Here is an 18,369-nt window from a genome sequence, read left to right on the forward strand (position 1 = left end):
AATTATTTTTCAAATTATGTGCTCCTGGCATAATTCCTAAACTTAAAGTTAGGAATATTGAAAAAGCATAACCCTCACCCACTAGAGATAACCAGTCCTGAGAGCTTAATGTTTTTTCACTCATTCATTTAAAATAGACTCATCATTGTTCTAACTTGCTCTTTGCACTTAATTATATTTTACAAACACCTTTCCACATCATTTAAATATTTTTTCTATACAACAGTTTTTTGTTTGCCTTTTTAGGGCCACATCCAAGGCATATGGAGGTTCCCAGGCTAGGGGTCAAATTGGAGCTACAGCTGCCAGCCTACGCCACAGCCACAGCAATACCAGATTCGAGCCACATCTGTGACCTACACCACAGCTCATGGCAACACCGGATCCTTAACCCACTGAGTGAAGCAGGGATCGAACCCACAACCTCATGGTTCCTAGTCAGATTTGTTTCCACTGCACCATGATGGGAACTCATTCAGGATGTATTCCTAAAAAAATAACTTTTCAAATAGAAGTCTGTGCAGTTGAGAAATTGTCACATCAAGTGCCTCTGGGAAAGGTTGCACTGATTCAAATTCCTATGAGTTTATGGAAATGCCGATTTCCTCAGCTCCAGATTTCAGGTCTACAAAAGTCAATCTTGTTTTACTTAATTCTTTTTTTTTTTTTTTGGCCCAAGCCCTTGGCATGCCAAAGTTCTCAGGCCAGGGATCAAACCTGAACCACAGTAGTGACCCAAGCCTCAGAAGTGACAGCACCAGATCCTTACCTAATCTCTAGGCCACCAGGGAACTCCTATTTAATTCATTTTTAATATACATTCTCTGGTTTATGCCATGAATAAAAGATTTCCCCTTCAGATTAGTGCATGATACATTATGAATTTCTAAATATCAAGGAGACGATCTCAATGGGGTGATTTGGTGCTGTTGTCAGGAAAATACGTAGGCTTGTCCCTTCTCTGTACCTCTTTCTCCTAACCATGTATGCCTATGTACACTTTTAAATATTTTTTGTCTCTCTCACAAATTATATTTATTCTTTTGTCTTTGTTTAGGGGAACTTCCTGTGGGAAAATTAGAGCGTATTTAGCACCACACCAGGATTAATGCTAATTAGCTCCTCAGGGTTTTCAAAACACTGCAGCTCCGCAAAGGTACAGGAAATGATTCAACACAGGATGGGATGAGTGTCCTTCAACAGAGGGAAGGATCGGGTGGGACTGTGGAAATGTCAATGGAAAAAAACGAGACCCCTGCTTGGTGGATGGGGCCCTACACACTCCTACTCTTAGAGAACTCAAGGTGGACTTGACTGTCTTGTCAAATCATTGAATTTAGCCTGCAAAGGGCCAAGAGATGTCGCCTTGTCTGGAACCACAGGTCTCAGAACAGTGCTATATTTTATAAGGACAAAAACTTAACTCAAAAGGGATTTATTGGTTCACATAATCAAAAGGTCCATGGCTTCAGGCTTGGCTGATTCCAGGGGCCTGAGAGTCTCAGGAGTCTATGTGAGCAGAATGGCAGGAAAGGGATAGCACTGGCCACACTGAGGTCACATACCTATTCCTGGACCAATCACTGTGCCCAATGGGATGGGATATGCTAATTAGTCTGACCCAGTCATGTGTTCAATCCTGGAGCTGGGAGGGGCACAAGCTCCGCCCAAGCCACACCCCCCTGTGAATGGGAAGGGGTGGGTTTCCTAGGAGAGACAGGAAGATGGGTACATAGAGGATAAAAGGACAGCTGTCCAATGCAGGTGGATTCAGTGTGAAAAACATACCTGAAAGGTCGCTGCTCTACTGATGAAGGAGCTTCTGCCTCACCCTTACTCTCCCCAAACCCCTTTTTATTCAACTAGCAGAAGACGGAGGTGAAGGCAATGCTTATATGTTAAAAAAAAAAAAATTAATGTGGTTGCATTTCCTTACACAAGTCCTGCACTTGGGACCCTAGGGCTGGAGTACCCCATTTTTTCACAGCAACAACTGTGAGTAAGGATCATGGTTAAATATACAAACATCCCAGAGAAAAGCATAAAGAGCATCATGAATGAATTTTCAGTATGTTCATGTCTGGTCATTAGACTTCTCTGCCCCAAAGGAGGAAACCTGCCATTATTAGCTCAGGTGCTAAGCTATGGGTGTCCACTCAGCTGAATGTGCCTATATTTGTCCTACTGTTTATTAAGACCTTCCAATGCCACAAACCATTCAACCATCCCAGTAAAATCAGAGGGGGATTTTTACTCCCATTTTATAGATAAGGAAACTGAAGCCCAGGGCTTTCATCAGTTTGCTCCAAACTCCCAAGGTAAGGCTGGGGTTTGAACTAAGACCTCGCTCTCCCCAAAGTCCTATCTTAGCCACCACAAGACTCTTCCTCCATCCCTTCAGAAAGTGCTTCCTGGAGTTCCTGTCGTGGCGCAGTGGTTAACGAATCCGACTAGGAACCATGAGGTTGCGGGTTCCATCCCTGCCCTTGCTCAGTGGGTTAAGGATCCGGTGTTGTGGTGAGCTGTGGTGTAGGTTGCAGACGCGGCTCGGATCCCACGTTGCTGTGGCTCTGGTATAGGCTGGCAGCTACAGCTCCGATTCGACCCCTAGCCTGGGAACCTCCATATGCCACGGGAGCAGCCCAGGAAATGGCAAAAAGACAAAAAAGAAAGAAAGTGCTTCCTGATGTCAGGGCACAGAGCTGCCTGCCAGAGGGATAAAGCACTGCCTTGGGGTCACATCTGTTCCTGGGGAGGTGCTCTCAGAAGAAGTTGCTGGCGTGGTCCCCCAGCGAAACCTAAGAACTGCTTAACTTTTTCCACCATGTTGAACTTGAACAGGAAATAACAACCTGAGCTGTTAAGGACTAGTACTGGAACCTCACATGCAAGAACCAATTGGCTGGGGAAGCAGGGGCCTGGCATGAAAATTCATGTCCATGCAAGGTGCCACAGCACTGAGCTCCGCCGCAGCCCCGGCAGACCCAGCCCCTGTTCTGGGGTGGGGGGTGCCATGGAGTTTATTAAATGCAGAGGTTCAAGTCCCTGTGAGTGGAACATCCTTGGAACCACACCATCTAAATTTCATGGCAGTCGTCTCCTTGACATTTACAAATTCATAATGTATAATGAACCAACCTGAAGTGGAAAGCTTTTATTAATTGCATCAAACAGACAGTGTATATTAAAAAAGGAATAAATAAAACAAACGAGGTTGAGTTTGTGGGTCTCAAATGAACTGGCCGTGGAAGGAGTCTTCGTATACAGGATTCCTTGGGATTTAAAGACTCAGCCCATGGCTGGGACGGCTCAGAGAGGCTGATGCTTTCCATTGTCATTGGGTAGGCGCATTCCCGCCACGACCATTGGCACTGTGCTGCCTCTTGCCAATGTTTGCTGCAGGTTTCAGCAACGCAAGTGAGTCTCTGAGTTGGAGATGCTGTATGTATTGCCTGCATCCACAGAGATGTTGGGATACTTGGGGGCGCTCAAGGACACCCAGCAAACAAGTGGCAGAGCTTAGATTTGACCTCCATCAATCTCTTTCCACTCCTGCCCTTGGCTTCTCCTATTTCCCTATTTACAGAACAAAATACACCTTCCATCCCTGGAGGTGGATGCTATGAGCATGACACTGGCCATCAGCTGATCTTGAGGTCAGAACTGCTTGGCCATCGCCACCCACAAGTGCCCCATCGGCCCCCGGGGCCACCATGCCTGATGCCAGGAGCCCTCTCTCCCTGTTGAAGCAAGGCCTCATTCCCAGGGCTCCTCCGGAGAGCTCATGCAGCTGAAAGGAGAGGCTGTAAATGCTAAGTATAACCGCTTGAAGCCGTGCTGACAGCTTCTTGCAGAACGAAGGTCTTGATTATATAACGAGGCTGCCTGGGGAAGGAAAACTTGTGCCTGTTCAGATTTTTCCCGAAAGGAAAAAGAAAAGAAAAGAAAAGAAAAAGAGGAAAGACAGATGAAGAAATTTAAACTTTTCCTTCCTAACCCTCATTCACTCATTCTTTGGACAAGTATGTATTGAGCCCCTGCTATGCACCAGGCACTGTTGTGGGCATTAGGGACAGGACAGAGAATCAGCCCAAATTCCCTGCTCGGGGGGAAGCTGACATTCCAGGGCAGGGAGAGAGACCATAAACCAAATAAATTGGCAAAATATATAGCAGGTCAGATGAAAATAACTGCAAGGAAAAGAAATAAAACAAGTAAGTATTTTTAAGGGTGGGAGGAAAGGGAGTCAGAAAAATCTGCCTTACAAAGATGTAGTTTGAGCAAATATTTAAGAGTGAGAGACTGAGCCACACAAGTGCTGAGGGGCAAGACTTTCCAGCAGTGGGCACAGGAAGTGCAAAGGTCCTGGGGTCAGATGCTGCATATTAAGGAGGCACAAACGGAGACCCATAACCTGGATTGGGAGCTTTGCAGACACCATGGATAGAAAAAGATAACTCCCAGCAACCAGAAAACAAAAGCTGTAGCTGCCAACAAGCAGACATGGTTGGGCTCACAGGGGCAGGGAAGTGGCTTCTGGTGGGGAGGAAGAATGAGGGATGTGGGGGGTTGATTCATTCATGGATCCTTTGGTAGGCAGGATTATAACATTCCCACCCTGTATAATCCCTAGGACTAGAATACAATGTATTTTACTCCCATAATTTGGGCGTTTGTTATGGCCCAATTAACTTTAAGAAAGTGAGACTGGTCAACCTATTGTGACTTGTGTTGCTGCTGAGGCGTGGGTTCGAGCCCTGGCCCTGGAACGTCTGCATGTCATGGGTACAGAGGAAAAAAAGTTTAAATAAAAAAAAAATTAAGGGGTTAATAGATGGGAACTATTAGATTTAGAATAGATAAGCAATGAGGTCCTACTGTACAGCACAGGGAACTATATCCAGTCAGTGATGGGATAGACTGTGATGGAAGATAATATAAGAAAAGGAATGTAGGGAGTTCCCGTCGTGGCGCAGTGGTTAACGAATCCGACTAGGAACCATGAGGTCGCGGGTTCGGTCCCTGCCCTTGCTCAGTGGGTTAACGATCCGGCGTTGCCGTGAGCTGTGGTGTAGGTTGCAGACGTGGCTCGGATCCCGCGTTGCTGTGGCTCTGGCGTAGACCAGTGGCTACAGCTCCGATTCAACCCCTAGCCTGGGAACCTCCATATGCCGCGGGAGCGGCCCAAGAAATAGCAACAACAACAACAAAAAAGACAAAAAAAAAAAAGAAAAAGAAAAAAAAAAGAAAAGGAATGTATATATATATGTAAGACCAGGCCTCTGTGCTACATGGCAGAAATTGGCACAATGTTGCAAACTGTAACAAAAAAAAAATTTTTAAGAAATGGGGCAACAAGCAAAATTAATTAATTGATTACTTTTGAAAGAAAGGGGGAGTTCCCATCGTGGTGCAGCAGAAACAAATCCGACTTGGAACCATGAGGTTTCGGGTTTGATCCCTGGCCTTGATCAGTAGGTTAAGGATCTGGCGTTGCCATGAGCTGTGGCACAAGTCGCAGACGTGGCTCAGATCTGGCATTGCTGTGGCTGTGCCGTAGGCTGGCGGCTACAGCTCCAATTTGACCCCTAGCCCAGGAACTTCCATATGCCAGGGGTGCGCCCCTCAAAAGACAAAAAAAAAAAAAAAAAAAAAAAAGAAAGAAAGAAAAGAAAAAGAAGGGAGGTTATCTTAGGTGGCCCCTTAAAAGGGCCTGGGCTCTTCCTGAAATCAAGATATTTGAAGTGAGAAAGATCCTCCATTGCTGGCTTTGCAGCTGGAGGGCCCATCAGAGAAGGAAAATAGAAGCGGAAGAGCAGCTCCAGATGATAGCCAGGGGGGTTCCAGTCATGGCTCAGAGGCAACGAATCTGACTAGCATCCATGAGGCTGTGGGTTTGATCCCTGGCCTCGATCAGCAGGTTAAAGATCCAGCATTGCCGTGAGCTGTGGTGTAGGTCGCAGACATGGCTCAGAACTGGCATTGCTGTGGCTGTGGCATAGGCCAGCAGCTGCAGCTCCAATTCGATCCCTAGCCTGGGAACCTCCATATGCCACGGGTGCAGCCCTAAAAAAGACCAATAAAAAATAAAAAATAAAAACAGTCAGCCAGGAAGAGCACCCTCAGTCCTACAACTCCAGGAAGTGAACTGAGCTTTCATGAGATGTGCCTGGACTGAACCCACAGCACTGTGAGCTCATCTGTGACTGTTGTTTTAAGCTGCCAAGTTTGTGGTAATGTATGCAGCCAGGGAAAACTAAGACACACTCTAAAACTAAGAAACTTTTGAGGAGTTCCTGTTGTGGCTCAGCAGTAATGAAACCGACTAGTATCCATGAGGATGTGGGTTCGATCCCTGGCCTTGCTCAGTGGGTTAAGGATCCGGCTTTGCCCTGAGCTGTGAGGTAGGTCACAGACGCATCTCAGATCCTGTTGCTGTGACTGTGGTGTAGGCCGTCAGCTACAGCTCTGATTCAACCCCTAGCCTGGGAACTTCCATATGCTGCGGGTGCAACCTTAAAAAGACAAAAAAAAATTTTGAGGACCTTAATGAGAAATTTTTTTTTTTTTTTTTTTTTTTGTCTTTTGTTGTTGTTGTTGCTATTTCTTGGGCCGCTCCCGCGGCATATGGAGGTTCCCAGGCTAGGGGTTGAATCGGAGCTGTAGCCACCGGCCTACACCAGAGCCACAGCAACGCGGGATCCGAGCCACGTCTGCAACCTACACCACAGCTCACGGCAACGCCGGATCGTTAACCCACTGAGCAAGGCCAGGGACTGAACCCGAAACCTCATGGTTCCTAGTCGGATTCGTTAACCACTGCGCCACGACGGGAACTCCGAAATTTTTTTTTTAGTATATACTGTGTACCTACAGATCCCTCTTAAGTGATGGAGACACAGCCATGAGCAAGACAGAGAATGTTCCTGTCCAAATGGAGCTTATGTTCAAATGAGAGAAACAGGCAATGGCCAAGGGAGCGAACACGATGTCATTTGGATGTAATGCTGATCCCTGAAAGGTGAGGCCCTGGGGGCCAGGACCTGGGGCTAAGTTTCAATGGCCCACTTTTTCTAGCCAGCAAGGCCCCGGCTGGCAAACCAACTCCTAAAAGGCAGAACCTTTAGCCAAATCACCTCTCCAAAACAAGCTCATCCCCTGCTGTTCCCTTCCTCTCTCCTTATGTGGTAGCCACCTGGCCTTCCTCCTCTTCTTCAAACTCACCAAGCTTGTTCACCTCAGGGCCTTTGCACTTGCTATATCATCTGCTTGAGGGCATCATGCACCTGGCCTCTTCCTCTCTTTCCAGTTTCTTCTGAAATATCAGTTCCTCAGAGACCTTGCCAACTACCCCCTCTAGAAAAACCCTCTTCACCTGCAAACTTATTTATGCACCTTGGTTTTCCTTTTTTTTTTTTTTCTTTTTGGGGCCTCATCTACAACATATGAAAATTCCTAGGCTGGGGCCAGGGATCGAACCTGCATCCTCATGGATACTAGTCGGGTTCTTAACCCACTGAGCCACAACGGTAACTCCTATTTACCCACCTTGTCTTATCTCTTCATGGCCTATATCATTCTCACACATTATTTGATTTATTAATTTAATAGTCATTTATCTTTTCCACTGGAATTTAAGTTCCAGCATTGCAGAAACCATGTCATTCTCCATTTAGAACCACTCCTGGTTCATGGAAGACACTCAATAAATATCCGTTGACTGAATGATTGGAAACTTCCTCTGATTAGTCAGTGGTTGTTTTTATTTCTTCCTAGAAGGGGGGGAGAAAGCAGCAAAAAAGGAATAATTCATGGAAAAGTGAAAATCCTAAGCTATAGCGAGACAGTCATTTGCATAATGACAAGCATCTGATTTTTAATATAATTCCACCTCCGAAGTAAAATGTTAGCTATTCAAATGAAGCCAGGCCCCATGAAAGGGCTCAAATAAACAGGAGCAGGAATCACAAGGGTGGAAAAATCAAAATCTTTTTGTGGCTATTTCCCCTCCATTGCAGAATAATTTTAGTTTTTGCCATCAGGAACTTGCCAACTATTCCAAACACTGCTAGCTATCTAATCCAGCACCCATTCCCAACTTTTTTCTCCCTTCCCACCTCACTCTCTAAGAGATGGGAAAGCTGAACCGTCATTTTCCCAGACTCTCTCAGTCCCGTGAGATGGAATGTAAGAGGTCTAGAGATAGTCTGGGAATGCCTTCCCCTCCCAGAACTAGAAACAGAGGTGCCTGACCAGGACCTAGCCCTACTCCTGCTTTAAATGTCATCGTGATGGGTGGAGTTGCAGCAGTCATCTTGTGGCCATGAGGAGAAGGCCGAGAGAATCAGAGATTGACCCTTACATCACTGAGCAGCTTGATCATCATCCGATGATAACCACCTCTGGAATGCTTGATATATGAAGAAAGTAACTCCTTATTAAGCCCCAGGAGTGATGTTTCCTATTACCTACAAACAAAAACCATTTCCTACCAATATGCCAGCTATGTGATTGCACAGAGCACCCTGTAAATGAACAAAGCTATGACTTCTTTTTTTTTTTTTTTTTTTTTTGGTTTTTAGGGCCATACATGTGGCATATGGAAGTTCCCAGGCTAGTAATTGAATCAGAGCTGCAGCTGCTGACCTACACCACAGCTCACAGCAATGCCAGATCCTTAACCCACTGAGTGAGGCCAGGGATTGAACCCACATCCTCATAGATACTAGTCGGTTTTCTTACTGCTGAGCCATGATGGGAACTCCCTAGTTTCCCCATTTGTTAGGCAAAAAATCTGGGACTCAGAGAGGTGAAATGACTTGCCAAGCATCACACAGCTATGAGGTGAAACTTGAGATTCAGGACTAAAATCTGGACTTCCAATTCCCAGTCCAACATATGGAAAGACAAGAACCCATTGGACATAAAATAGGATCCCTTAAAAGAAAACCTTCATTGCAAACCTCTGTTTTATGGATTTAGGTCAACAGAAAACTGTTATAACCCCTCTAAAGACCCAGAACCCAGAGTTCCCTGGTGGCTCAGCCAGTTAAACACCCAACATTGTCACTGCTGCATCTTGGGTCACTGCCATGTCACAAGTTTGATCCCTGGCCGAAGTCTACAGAAATATGAAATATGCCTTAAAATTCTCCTTTCCTGGGAATTCCCACTGTAGTGCTAAGAATCCAACTGCAGCGGCTCAGGTCACTGCAGAGGTTCAGGTTCCATCCTCAGCCCAGTGCAGTGGTTTAGAGGATCCAGCGTTGCCACAGCTGCAGCATAAGTCGAAGCTGCAAAGCAGATTCAGTCTCTGGCCTGGGAACTCCCATGTGCTGCAGGTGTCGCCAGAAAGAAAGAAAGATTCTCCTTTCCTTCCTGATCCACATCCCTCATCCCTCATGCCTCCTCCACTTCCTCCAAATTTTCCTGAAACCTTCTTTCCCCGCCTCTTAGGTCTTTCTCTCTGAGCGAGCTATCGTTTGATTATCTCTCAGCCCCAAATCCATCCTTCTTTGACCAGCTTCAGGGCTCTGGAGCTGACCCCTGTGAGCATTTCTCCTCTGCCAGGTGGTAGGATGTTGGGCTTTGTCTGTAGAGGGCAGCAGGTTGACAGTTTTCTCTCTCTCTTTTGTTTTATGGCCACACCACATCACATGGAAGTTCCCAGGCCAGGGATAGAAGCTAAGCTGCTGCTGTGACCTACGCTGCAGCTGTGGTAATGCTGGATCCTTTAATCCACTGCACTGGGTGGGGGATCAAACACATACCTCTGAAGCGACCTGAGCTACTACAGTCAGATTCTTAACCCACCATACCCCAGTGGGAACCCCAGCAGCCCGTCTCTCTTATTCAGAGCAGAAGCCATGGCTCTCACACCAGCTTCAGCAGTGCTCTGGGCCCTCCTCTCCTCACTTGGCAGCACTGAATGCACCCTCAGGGCACAATCTGCCCATTCAGTGGGCAGCTCTGGCCATGCTCTCAGACCACGCTCTCCCCAGCCTGTGGGCCCTTCACAGAGAGCAGCTCACGCTCTCCAACAGTGGGGGATTGTATATATGCATCAGCTGCAGCCTTCCCCTTCTTTTCTTTTCTTTTTTTTTTTTTTTTTTGGCCACACCCAGGGCATGTGGAAGTTCCCAGGCCAGGGATGGAACCTGCACCACAGCAGCAACCCAAGCCGCTGCTTTGACAACACTGGATCCTTAACCTGCTAAGCCACAGAATTCCTGCAACCTTCCCCTTCTGACGCATTTCTTTCTTCCTTCCTTCCTTTCTTTCTTTTTTTCATACTTGCAGCATGTGGAAGTTCCCAGGGGCCAGGGATCACTCCCACGCCACAGCAGCAACCTGAGCTGCAGCAGTGACAACGCCCGATCCTTCACCCACTGAGCCACCAGGAAACTTCCTGACGCATTTCTTTACTCCAGCAGATAGCATGTTCCTGTGGTCGCTGTGCCCTCTTCAAAGAGTCACAGCCCGGGGAGGAGAGAGAAATTATAGTTCCTTCATTATCCTCTTTCCTGAGCTGTTCCTTTGTACCTGTTACTTCTGGACCCTCAGAGTCGTCTTTGACCCCTTCAGGGAGTTAACCACCTCTTCCTAGTCAATGATTCTTTGTAGGTGACATTCCCTGTTCCAATTACTGATGTAATTTCTGTCTCTTGGTTGGACCTTGACTGATACAGAACTAGCTGTGGGAATGATTCCAGGACACAGAGCCTGAAAGATGGGACTTTGAGATGATGTTGGTCGTGTCCTTGTGGGGGAGGGCTGTGCAGAGATTTTGGCGATGTGTAATATATAGATATATCCATATACGGCTGGATAACAGTATGTACTTTTTTTATCCTTTCCCCCCCCAAGCAGATGATAGATCCTGTGCTTATTATCGCAAGGTGGGGACGTGACTTCCATGAAAGGAGAAACAAAAGCCTTTTAAGTTTTATCCTTTCGTCTTCCAAGAACCCCAACTTTTTGGTTCCAGGATCATAAACTCCAGTGGCCACGGGAATCAAGCTAAGTAACATAAATGAATAAAACAAGGCAGGAGCAGGGCAATAGGGAGTGGTGTGGACTGTGTAAACTGGAGGGTTCACAATCTGCTTAATGGCACTCAGCTGTCATTGTTAAGGAGCAATGCCGGGGAACAAGTAGATGTGTCCCCAGATCGACTGAGGTGTCAGGAAAGCCCAGGGGGAGTCGGGGCTCAAAACAGAAATGAATGTGAGCCATAGAGAAAAGAAAGGGAATTATTGGAGTTCCCATTGTGGCTCAGCAGGTTAAGAACCCGACATAGTGTCCATGAGGATATAGGCTCGATCCCCGGCCTCACTCAGTGGGTTAAGAATCTGGCATTGCTGTAAGCTTTGGTATAGGTTTCAGAAGCAGCCTGGATCCAATGTTGCTGTGGCTGTGCTGCAGGCCCCAGCTGCAGCTACAATTCGACCCCTAGCCCTGAAGCTTCTGTATGCTGCAGGTATAACTATAAAAAGTGAGAGAAAAAGGAGTTCCCGTCGTGGCACAGTGGTTAATGAATCCGACTAGGAACCATGAGGTTGCGGGTTCGGTCCCTGCCCTTGCTCAGTGGGTTAACGATCCGGCGTTGCCGCGAGCTGTGGTGTAGGTTGCAGACATGGCTCGGATCCTGCGTTGCTGTGCCTCTGGTGTAGGCCGGTGGCTACAGCTCCAATTCAACCCCTAGCCTGGGAACCTCCATATGCCGCGGGAGCGGCCCAAGAAATAGCAACAACAACAAAAGACAAAAAGACAAAAGACAAAAAAAAAAAAAAAGTGAGAGAAAAAGAAAGAAGGGAATTATTGTGGGAAACAGCTGTCACATGGGTCTTCCTTTTGACATTTGGGGAATTCCCCACTATCCGAGTCTTCTTAAGAAACAGCAGCTCCCTGACATCATCAGCGCCTCTCAAGCATTTTAAAAAATAATAGGGGTTCCCGTTGTGGCTCAGAGGAAACGAACATGACTAGTATCCATGAAGATGTGGGTTTGATCCCTGGCATCGCTCAGTGGGTTAAGGATCTGGCCTTGCCATGGCTGTGTGGTAGGCCGGCAGCTGCAGCTCTGATTCAACACTAAGCCCAGGGACGTCCATGTGCTGCAGGTGCGGCCCTAAAAAGAAAAACAATAAATTAATAAAAATTTTAAAAGGATAGTAATAGCTGAAACTCAGAAGACTTGCTCAATTACTTCGACAGGCTTCACCTATATTCTGTCTTTTTTTTTTTTTTTTTTTTTTTTTTTTTTGCCTTTTCTAGGGCTGCTCCTGCGGCATATGGAGGTTCCCAGGCTAAGAGTCCAATCAGAGCTGAAACTGCCGGCCTACACCACAGCTCACAGCAACACCGGATCCTTAACCCACCGATCAAGGCTAGGGATCGAACCCGCAACCTCATGGTTCCTAGTCGGATTCATTAACCACTGCACCACAACAGGAACTCCTATTCTGTCTTTTAATTCGCGCAACGCTACGGGGAAAGCGCTGTTACTACCCTCACTTCACAGATGAGCAAACTGAGCACACGTGGCACCTAGGGTCTCACAGATAGTAAGCGGCAGAGCCTGGATTGGAACCCACCCATTCTGGCTCCATAGAACGTGCGCTTCCCGCCTTATCTGACTTGCAACAAGGGCGTGAGTGGGGGACAGAGCTTGGCCAACGAGACTTTGAATTGGGAGCTCCTGGCCTGAAGAAGCAAAGACAGGGAGAAGCTAATCTGGTGGCAGCAGCCGTATTCAGTGTCCAGGGGCATCAAGGTCCAGCAGCGGTGGCAGCAATGGCCTCTTCAGACTCATTCTGTGGCATGCTTCTCTCTATCTGGACATCCTCATTTTATTCGTCTGGGGAGTCTATTTTTGCAGCTTCTCAACAACTCAGTGAGCTCCCCTGGCAATGTTTCAGTAAGTTTTCAGCTTGAAGCAGCTTGCCTCAGTCTGCATCGCTCACATCCAGGTATCCGGTCCTATTTGATCGCTCTGTGGCCGCCGTACTCACGATACACTCCCTCGTGACTTGAGCTTCTTTGAGAGAAATTCTGGTCTTTGCAACTTATCAGTCCCAGAGTCAGATGACCCTGGCTTTCCAAACTCTGAGACCATACCAGGAAGGGACCGAGGCGGCAAGGTGAACTCTGGCTCTAAAATAATCACACCTGTCCTGGTGACAGCAGCCAGGACCACAGCAGATAGTGTGATTTGGACCAGATATCTTGAGCTGATCCAGATGAGGTGTTTTTTTTTTTTTATCACATTTCATCATTATTAAGAATTAGCTCTGTGTCATTAGCACGCCAAGCTATCAACTCAAATCCATCCCACCATCTGGAAGGGGCCTCTGCAAACAGCATGGGGCCCAGATGGATTTGTTAGGAGAGCTGTGAGCAGAGATCAGCTGAGAGGGAGAGAGAGAGAGAGAAAGGAAAACAAAGTGAGAGCCAGAGAGTGCCAAAGAGAGACAGAGAGGGACCCACTTGCTATGTGCCCATTTCATAGACATGGACACTGAGTCCTCAAAGAGGTGGTATGACAAGCTGGCTGAGGGCCAGGTCTTCTGAATTCACAGCCTTCCAAGGCAGACCTGCTATTTATGCCTGATCAGCAGTGGTACAAATAGTGCTATTTCTATTCTGAGATAAGGACCCAGATTTTCCTTTGGAGACCTAGAGCTCTCTTCTTTGGATAGAGATGTTCAGAATGAATGATCCCGCCCACCATTGGCCACATGATCCAAGTCTATCCAATCAGATTCACAGGGAGGGTTCCAGGATAAACATGAAACCCAATTTCAACCAGTAGGAGTCAGGCCTGGGAGTTTTGCTGGAACTCTTGGGAAAGTTGTGCTCCTTGCCCCTGGAAGGCCGACAGTTTAGAAAATGACCCTGGTGTATTAGTCGGGTGATCTGGGAAGCCAACACTGAGATGAAGCTAGGAGAGCAAGAGATTTATTGGAGGTGACACCTGTGAAATCTAGAAGCGGTGGGAGTTGGAAGGGAGCAGGAGTGGGCAGAAGCTTTCAGATCATCATGCAGATCTGACCACAGAAGGCATCATCAGTATAAGCACTGAGCAGAAATGACCAAGCCCCCATCCCATCACCATTAGCTGGGGCCACCTGGGATTAGCAAGGCCAGATCTCAAAAGCTCAGGCAGACCCTGAGGGAACTGCTGCTGGAGGCTGCCAGCTAGCTACACTTCTGGTGCCAACGGCAGACTCCCCCTCCAAGGGAGATCCAGCAGCACGCCTCCTGGTGGGGACACATGGAACTGCAGGTGGCCTTTTTCCTGCCTCTTGAGGACACCTGGCCCAAAGGTGATTCCAAGGCAGAGGAGAGGAGACCCTGGGTGAGATGGAGGGAGAGCATTAAGGACATTGTTTGAGGTCCTGGGTCCAGCCATGCTTGAAATCCATTCTTGGGCTTTTCAATTGCATTAATCAATAAAGTATTTCCTTCTCTAAGTCAGATGTGCAGGTTTCTGTCACTTGCCCTTCAAAGAATCCAACTAACATTCTTAGTCAAGCCACCTTCTTTAAGTTCAACGAGTGAATATTTTAGTTAACAGTATCCTGTCAAGACATCTTCACAGATCAGAACGTCTGAGCAGGCGACCACAGCCTGTTGGGTCAACACGTTCTGTCCCCTCAGCCCCTGGGTCACAGACAGCCACATGAGACAGTGCCGTGATCTAGCTCTACAACAAATTTTAGGAAGTTGCATTCATATTCCTACCTCTAAAATACATTCAGATATTAACAATTAAGGGCTCAAATGCAATGTCAATTTTTTTCCTCATTGATGGTCTTTTAGTGGGAAGCAGATAATTACATTTTTCAAAATATACATTGTTCTCTTGAAAATTGTGGCCATATTGAAAGTATGGCCAAGAGTAGGGATCATAGGGCCAGCCCCCCTGGATTTGAGCCCAGCACAGCTCCTTCTGGCAGCGTGACCTTGGGCAGATCACCCAGACTTTTGTGCCCGGGGTTTTTTAATCTGTAAAATGAGGAAAATGATAGCACGCACCCCAGGGACCTGGCAGGAAGATTAAATGAGTTACTGCATGTAAATATGCTAGGACAGCGCTGTGTCATGAATGTTATACCCATCATCATCTGACACATTTTCAGGAGTTCCCTTGTGGTGCAGTGGGTTAAGGCTCAGGTACTGTCACCACAGATTCAACTCCTGGCCTGGGAACTTCCACATGCCTCGAGCACAGCCCCCCAAAATATGTTTTCAGCATCTCCCTTAAACATTTCTATTTTCCTGAACTTGACCTTTGTACAAAAGGCTGCTCCCCACCCCCAGCCTGGATGGAGCCAGTGAGCGGACCCAGGGCCAGTCACCACCTTGTGTTTATCTTCCTCTGAGGAAAAAAATATGCAAGCAAAGACGAGGCTCTGTAACCCAATTTGAGCGTCTCATTACAATTATATAATGCTATTTGTCGGCTTTGTGTTCCATTTGGCAACTTGTTAAAGTAATTGAACAAAATATAACTAATGAACAATTATAATGAAGTTCATAATTAGGTCCTTGAAACACTTGATATGGAAAATATTTCAGATGCTTTAAAAAAAAAAAGATACTCAAGCGAGGCGAGGCAGATTCAGAAATTGGAGGAAGCTATGGCATTGAGATGCTAATTTGAATGAGAATAGTGGATATGAGTGCCTAACCCAAGGCATGACACATAGTAGGTGTACGAGAAATGTTAGTTCCTGGAGTTCCTGTTGTGGCTCAGTGGGTTACGAACCCAGCTGGTATCCATGAGGACGCGAGTTCAATCCCTGGCCTCGCTCAGTGGATTAAGGATTCAGTTTTGCTGCAAGCTGCGGTGTAAGGTCACAGATGCAGCTTGGATCTGGCATTGCTGTGGCTGTGGTGCAGGCTGGCAGCTGCAGCTCCGATTCAACCCCTAGCCTGGAAACTTCCATATGCTGCAGGTGCGGTCCTAAAAAGGTAAAAAAGAAAAGAAATGTTAGTTCCTTCCTTCCCATCAGCAGGAAGGTCAAGCGGGGGTAGACAATATTCCTATTGCTGTGTTCTATGGAGCCTCATAGGGAACTCTACAGGGGAAAACACTGGCAGACCCCACCTCAGCCAAGGGATCAAGGTCAGCAATGCCAGGAATAGGACAGATCAACAGCATGTGGCCCCAGAAACGATGTAGCAAGAGCATTCAGGATCAGTACCACCCCTGGTGGTCCTGCCACAAGGTCATGACCAAAGTTAAACCTACAGAACCATCAGGCAACCCAGAGCAAGGGCCATGCTGCGACATCTCTGGCCTGCCTGCTTCAACACATTGATGTCCTGGAAGCAAAGAAGTGCTTCTGATTCACTGTCCAAGGAGACTTGACAGCAGGTGCAAGGTATGACCCGTGGTCTTATTTGGCTATAAGGGACATCACTGGGACACTGGTGAAATCTGGAAAAGATCAGTAGATTGGATAATAGAATTGTTTCAGTAAGTTCCTGATTTTGATGACTGTGCTGTGGTTATGTAAGAGAATGGCTTTGTTTGTTTGTTCTTTTGAAAATACACAAGGAAGTATTTAGGGCTAAAGGGACATTAGGTCTGCAACTGACTCAAAGAATTCAGAAAATATATACATCCACATGTGAATGTGAATACGTGCGTGCACGTGTTTGTGTGTGTGTGTGTGTGTAAGGAAAGAAAAAAAATAAAGTAGATGTTAGCATTTGGGGAGTTTGAGAGGAAAATATCCAGAATTTTTTGTGCAATTCTTGCAAATTTTATTCTGGTGTGAAAGTATATCAAAACAAAAAATGGGGAGTTCCCATTGTGACTCGGTGGGTTAAAGATCTGGTGTAGGTCACAGATGCTGCTCAGACCTGGTGTTGCCATGGCTGTGGTGTAGGCTGGCACCTGTGGCTCAGACTCGACCCCTAGCCTGGGAATTTCCATATGCCACAGGTGCAGCCATAAAAGGAAAAATAAATAAATAAAATTTAAAAGTCAAAAAAATTATTTTAATGGGAAAGAAGGGGAAGAATCCAGTTACTTGCTTCTCAGCTGCCTTTGTAGTCAGGGGTGGTCATGTGAAACAGCTCTGGTCACTGAATTGATGGGAAAGTCTGCTGGGTGGGGATGTCTCTGGGGGAAACTTTTCCCCCAGAGACAGCCCCAAAGAGACTGCTCACTGGACTGGCCACCTCACACTCGCATATCCTGCCACTGAAACAGATCTGTGAGGATGTGATGTGGAAGCCACAGCAGCCACATTGTGACCATGAGAAGACCAAGAAACTCACAAAGCTGATGCCCAGAGGCCTGATGCTGTTCCCGACATGCTGTTCTCATATGAGGTTACATGAGCTCATGAAATGCCTGTGTCTCTAACCCCTTGCTGTGTGCGTGTTCTCTTATTGCAGCCAAAGGATTCCCAGCTCTCTGAGAACATCCCACTGACTCAAGCTTTGTCTCAGGAAACCAAAGCCCTCTGCTTTTACTTTTTTTTTTTTTTTTTTTGTCTTTTTAGGACCAAACCCACAGCATATGCAAGTTCCCAGGCTAGGGGTCAAATCCGAGCAACACCAGATCCGAAACCACATCTGCAACCAAGATCCTTAACCCACTGAGCGAGGCCAGGAATCAAACCGGCATCCTCATGGATACTAATCAGGGTCATTACCACTGAGCCACAACGGGAACTCCCAAAGCCCTCTGCTTTTAGATCCAATAAGGAATCTGGAGACTTTGCTGGCTGAAGGCTGAGCCCAGGCAGCCCGGCTCTGCTCACCAACACCATCAATGTCTTCTCTCTCATGGCCTCTCCTCCAGTCCAGAGACTCTTCTTCCAGTCTGTTGGGAAGGGGGAAGGGGCAGAGAAACCCTGAATTTGATTCTGTTTTTTTCACTGTTTTTGGTCTGTGCTGCATGTCTTTCAGTTCTAGGCTTTTAATAAAGAAAGCTATGGGTGAGTTCCTGTCGTGGCGCAGTGGTTAACGAATCCGACTAGGAACCATGAGGTTGCGGGTTCGGTCCCTGCCCTTGCTCAGTGGGTTAACGATCCGGCGTTGCCGTGAGCTGTGGTGTAGGTTGCAGACATGGCTCGGACCCCGCGTTGCTGTGGCTCTGGCGTAGGCTGGTGGCTACAGCTCCAATTCAACCCCTAGCCTGGGAACCTCCATATGCCGCGGGAGCGGCCCAAGAAATAGCAACAACAACAACAACAAAAGACAAAAAGACAAAAAAAAAAAAAAAAGAAAGAAAGCTATGGGAATTCCCTGTTGTGGCTCACTGGGTTAAGAACCTGACTAGTATCCATGAGGATGCAGGTTTGATCCCTGGCCTCGCTCAATGGGTTGAGGATCTGGTGTTGCTGT

Source organism: Sus scrofa, chromosome 14 (genome assembly GCF_000003025.6).
Source record: "Sus scrofa isolate TJ Tabasco breed Duroc chromosome 14, Sscrofa11.1, whole genome shotgun sequence".
NCBI classification, from domain to species: domain Eukaryota; kingdom Metazoa; phylum Chordata; class Mammalia; order Artiodactyla; family Suidae; genus Sus; species Sus scrofa.